Here is a 5,849-nt window from a genome sequence, read left to right as displayed (position 1 = left end):
GCAATGGGGCAAAGGACAGGGCTCCTATTGGTCAGAATCAACAATACGCCAACCTCATCGAAGCAGCCAATAGCGCTGTCCAGTATCGGACCAATCAGCGCCCGGACTTGGCAGCATTCTTGAGCTAACGGACCAATCAATGCGGGCATGAACAAAGCTCCGCCTAGTTATTTGCCTATGGTTGGGTGTTTCGGGACAGCTCTGTCCATTTACACACCGTATTGGTGCAACTGGTGAAGGGGTGGGAGAATAGGCCTTAGCAACCAGGCTCAACATACCTGGATCCGGAGATAATAAAATGTGAGGCTGGATGAACACAGCAGGCCAAGCAGCATCTCAGGAGCACAAAAGCTGACGTTTCGGGCCTAGACCCTTCATCAGAGAGGGGGATGGAGGGAGGGAACTGGAATAAATAGGGAGAGAGGGGGAGGCGTACCGAAGATGGAGAGTAAAGAAGATAGGTGGAGAGGGTGTAGGTGGGGAGGTAGGGAGGGGGATAGGTCAGTCCACCTACTAACCTCATCCCACCTCCTTGACCTGTCCGTCTTCCCTGGACTAACCTATCCCCTCCCTACCTCCCCACCTACACCCTCTCCACCTATCTTCTTTACTCTCCATCTTCGGTACGCCTCCCCCTCTCTCCCTATTTATTCCAGTTCCCTCCCTCCATCCCCCTCTCTGATGAAGGGTCTAGGCCCGAAACGTCAGCTTTTGTGCTCCTGAGATGCTGCTTGGCCTGCTGTGTTCATCCAGCCTCACATTTTATTATCTTGGAATCTCCAGCATCTGCAGTTCCCATTATCTCTGATACCTGGATCCGGAACAAGGCTGCTGGAAAAGCTCAGCAGGTCTGGCAGCATCTGTGAAGGTAAAAGCAGAGTTAACCCTTGCACAGGGTTATCGGACCCGAAACGTTAACTCTGTTTTTTTCCCTTCACAGATGCTGCCAGACCTGCTGAGTTTTTCTAGCAACAACTAGCTTTTATTCCTGATTTACAGCATTCGCAGTTAGTTTTTACACCTGGATCAGGAGCTTGCAGAGCACAGAGCAGCTTATAGAGTCATACAGCAAGGAAGCAGACTCTTCAGCCCAACTCATCCATGCTGATCAGCTTTCCTCAATTAATCAAGTACCACTTGCCAGCAATTGGCTCATATCCCTGCAAACCTTTTCCATTCTTATATCCATCCAGAGGCCTTTTAAATGTTGCGATTGTACCAGCCTCCACCACTTCCTCTGGCAGCTCATCCCATGCACGCATCACCCTCTGCATGAAAAGTTTTCCCTCAGGTCCATTTTATATATTTTCCCTCTCACCTTAAACCTATGCCCTCTTGTTTTGGACTCCCCTACCCCTCATGATTTTATAAACCCTCAACCTCCACGCCCCAGGGAAAACAGGCCTAGCCTGTTCAGGCTCTCACTATAACTCAAACACACCAACCCAGGCTCATCCATGTAAATCTTTTCTGCAACCTTTCAATTTTAACATGCTTCCTAAAGCAGGGAAATTGGGATTGAATGCAAAAGTCATTTTGTTTGCAATTATATAAATGCCAATCTTTCGCTTAATGGTGAAAAGTGGAACGTTTTGAAAAATGTCATATGTTAATGATGTTTAAAACTTATTAATGTTGAGAAAATAACATAATTCAACAAGATCTGGACAATATCCAGGCCCAGGCTGAAAAGTAGCAAGTGATGTTCATGCCACACAAATGCTGGATAGGATTATTTTCAATAAGAGACAATTTGCCCAACATCCTTTGACATTCAATGCTTTTACCATCAGTAAATCCTCCATTATGAACATTTTGGGAGTTACCATTGACCCACAACTCAATTGGACTCACCACTTAAATTCAGTGGGTACGAGTACAGGTCAGGCGCTTGAAATACTATGGTGAGTAACTCACTGCCCAATTTCACCAAGCTGGTACATCATCTGCAAAGCACAAGTCAAGAATGTGATGGAATACTCCAAACTTGCCTGAATGGATGCAGCTCCAACAACACCCAAGAAACTTGACAGTTTCCAGGACAAAACAGATCGCTCCCTCCACCACCAAAACTCAATAGCAGCAGAGCGTTCGATCCACAAGAAATTCTCCAATGATCCTTCCAAACCCACAACCATTTCCATCTAGAAGGGCAAGGGTAACAGACACATGGGAACACCAAATTTCTGCAAATTCACTCCAAGCCTTCCATTCTGACTCAGAAACATATGGCCATTCTTTCGGGGGCACTGGGTAAAAATCCAGGGATTCTCTCCCTTGTAACATTGTGAGTCTACTTGCAAAACATGGACTACAGCAGTTCAAGAAGGAAGATCACCACCATCTCCTCAAGGGTAACTAAGGCAATAGTAACACTTACATCTCATGATTGAATATCAAACAAGTTAAAATCAAGGCAAATTGATAATATATTAATACAATCTATACCTATGTGTTAAATACAACGCTGCCAATTTTTATTGCATGCTAGCTAGTATATCATTAACCTGATTGCTCATGAAGAAAGGCATGATTTTATAATCCTTCCTGCCACACAAATAAGGATGAGTTCAGTTTCCAATCGTAGGCCCATTGTGGTACAATACACACAAAATGACTTGGCAACAGATTTCCAACAGCAATTGTTTTCTGTATGACTGCACAATTATTCTCTGATACTGCAACTGAACTCTTCCAACTTAGAATAAAGATATGGAATGTAACATGGAACACCAGTGATTGTGTCAATTTACTCTCCAGCCAATTTACAGATTTTGAACTCCTTAATAATTATTTTTGTAAACAACTGTAAATTAAATTTTTATAAGAACATATGGACTCAGCTTCAGCCCAAATCTGTGGCAGAGAATTTCAAGTGCTGCGAAAGGAGTTTTTCTAACTGGCCAATGCCTTTTAAGTTTTGTACTCTCTTTTACCATGTCACTGAGCAATGAAAACAAACCTACACAATCTTAAATACCTCAATAAAAATCACTTATTAGAAACACTCCAGTTGTCTTGGCAGGATATTAAATATCTTTGAGATGTCACCATGCTGGATTTTTGATACAGTACATCTGTATGAGACTCTGAAGGCAGTTGATGACTAGGACAAAAAATTCCAACACTGAAGGCTTGGATGGCTTTAATTGTTTTTGAACAATTGACTTTTCAGCCATGGTTCAGTCAGAAGTCTTTTTTAAAGTCCTGCTCAAGAGACTTGAGCACGTGATCAAGGCAGATAGTTTGGTGCACTACTGAGGGAATATGGTGTTGTTGGATGTACTGTCTTTCACCTAAGACATCAAGGCTCCTTTTCCATCTCAAGTGGATATAAGAGATCCTAAGACAATGTTTGAAGATGAATGGGAAGTTCAACTACTGGATAATATCTATTTGTTAACAGATTATCTGTTTTTCTCACTGTTGATTGTGAAGCCATGGCTTGTGCCAATTAACTGCTGCACTCCCCTCAACTACAACAATTGTTAAACATTTTACGTAAGTGTATCATATTGTAGAGTTTGCTGTAAAAAGTAAGATTTTCTTTTCAGATCATCTGGTCAGATATGTTATTATGTAATTCCAAAAGCAGGCAGGACTTGAAACGAGGGGCTGTCAGTCTAGAAATAGAGGCAATACCAGTGTGCCACAAGAGGCCTTAAATATTATTTTTCTAAAATAAGAATCCTAAGGTTCTGTGATTCAAGCCATGAAATCTGCCTGAATTACTTAATCAATTGAAGCAACTTCTAAATAGTTGATTAGTTAGGTAAGACTTATCCCGTTTCAAGTAAATGTCTCCTTTGAAATTACACCAACAAAGGACAAGGGGGAGGAGGGTGTTGTTTTATTCAAAGTTATTTTAAACACATTAAAAAACAAATTAAGAGTCAAATTTGGATAAATCAAACCAAAATGATAAAGAAAAGCACCCAACTTGTTGATGTTATATTCAGCTGCTCAAGAACCTTGGTCATAAATTTGGTAATTAACTAGAAGCAGACTGTCTGGGATTCCTGTGCACCTTGATCTTGAGTATTCAGTCTCCAATTTACATTATTTTTCTCCTGTCCTTGACGAACCATGCTCAGCAGAGTACAAAATATGAATATTTAACAATTTAAATAAAAATAAAATACTGAAGATGCCAGAAATCTGAAATGAAAACAGAAGTGCTGGAGAATCTCAGCTAATCTGGCAACATCCAGGAAAGGGCAAACAGATTTAATGCTTCAAGTCCAATTTGACCCCGTGTAAAAGGGCCTGTTTATTTGAGATGTGATCCTGTTGGTTGTTATCTGGGTAGGCAGTATAGCTGGCATTGATAAGAGGATGAAATTCCCATGAATCTTTGTCTGGATAGGAAGTACAGCTGAAGGCAAGCCAATGGAAAGGCTGTGTACTAATATGGGGAGACACATTTTGGTTCTCTTTTCACATTCTTGCTAGTACTGGAGGCTGAAAAAGAGGGAAAAAAGAACGCAAGACATACTAACTCCTTCACCCAGACACAAATTAGTTTTAAGAAAAGCATAAATTGCTGCGGGTGGAGAGAAAACAGACAACATTGAGTCCAGTGGTCCTTCAGGGAACTTCAAAGATGCTGCCAGACCTGTTGAGTTTCTTCAGCAATTACTGCATTTGTCTCAGATTTCTCGTGTCCACGGTCCTTTATTTTATCACAGCTGCAGTACTGCTTGTCCTAATACCATATCTTTTGTCACTTTACTCTCTCTTGTCTTCCATTATGTCATGTACCTTTGTGTTTATTTCTTCTCCTTTTTTCTGTCTTATTTACAAAACTAATACAACTCTAATACTGCACTACCAGTCTAATGAGAGATCATCTATGACTTTGAACATAGGTACAAGAGTAGGCCATTCAATCCCTCAAGCCTGTTCCACAATTCAATGGCTAATCTGTATGGCCTACCTCCACAAACGTGCCTATGGTCCATATCCCTTAATCCTGTGCCTTAACAAAAATTTAACTAGAGATTACACAGTGTGGAGCCGGAGGAACACAGCAAGCCAGGCAGCATCAGAGGAGCAGGAAAGTTGACATTTTGGTTCAGGATCTTTCTTCAGAAATGGGGGAGGGGGAAGGAAGCTCAGAAATAAATAAAGAGATGGGGTGGGGCTGGGAAAGGTAGGTGGGATGGTGACAGGTGAGTGCAGATAGGGAGTGGTGGGAGGAGTGGATCGGTGAGAGGGAAGATGGACAGGTTGTGTCTGGTCAAGGAGGTGGGGATGAGAGGGAGGGTTGGTAATGGATGAGGCCAGGGTTGGGAGATTTTGAAACTGGTAAAGTCCACATTTAGGTCATTGGGCTGTAGGTTCCCAAGGTGGAATATGAGGTGTTGCTCATATCCAGGTGGCGTCATTGTGATACTGGAGGAGGCCCAGGATGGACATGTGACCCAGGGAGTGGGAGGGGGAATTGAAATGGTTCACGACCAGAAGGTGTTGTTGTTTGTTACGAACAGAGCGCAGATGATCTACAAAGCAGTCTCTGAGCCTCTGCTTGGTCTCACTAATGTAGAAGAGGCCACATCAGGAGCAGTGGATACAATAGACCACATTAACGGATGTGCATGTGAACCTCTGTCAGATGTGAAAGGTTTGTTTGGTGCCTTGAATGAAAGTTGGCGGGGGGGGCGGAGGTGTAGCACTTACTGCAGTTGCAGGGAAAGGTGCCGGGGTGGTGGGACTAATGGGGAGTGTGGAGCAGATGAGGGAGTCATGGAGAGAGCGGTCTGGACAAAAGGCAGGTAGGGATGGGGAGGGAAATATATCTTTGTTTGTGGGGTCGGATTGTAGGTGCTCCTCCCACCTCACTGACCAAT

This window comes from Stegostoma tigrinum, chromosome 26 (genome assembly GCF_030684315.1).
Source record: "Stegostoma tigrinum isolate sSteTig4 chromosome 26, sSteTig4.hap1, whole genome shotgun sequence".
Lineage (NCBI taxonomy): Eukaryota > Metazoa > Chordata > Chondrichthyes > Orectolobiformes > Stegostomatidae > Stegostoma > Stegostoma tigrinum.
This window is presented reverse-complemented; position numbering follows the sequence as displayed.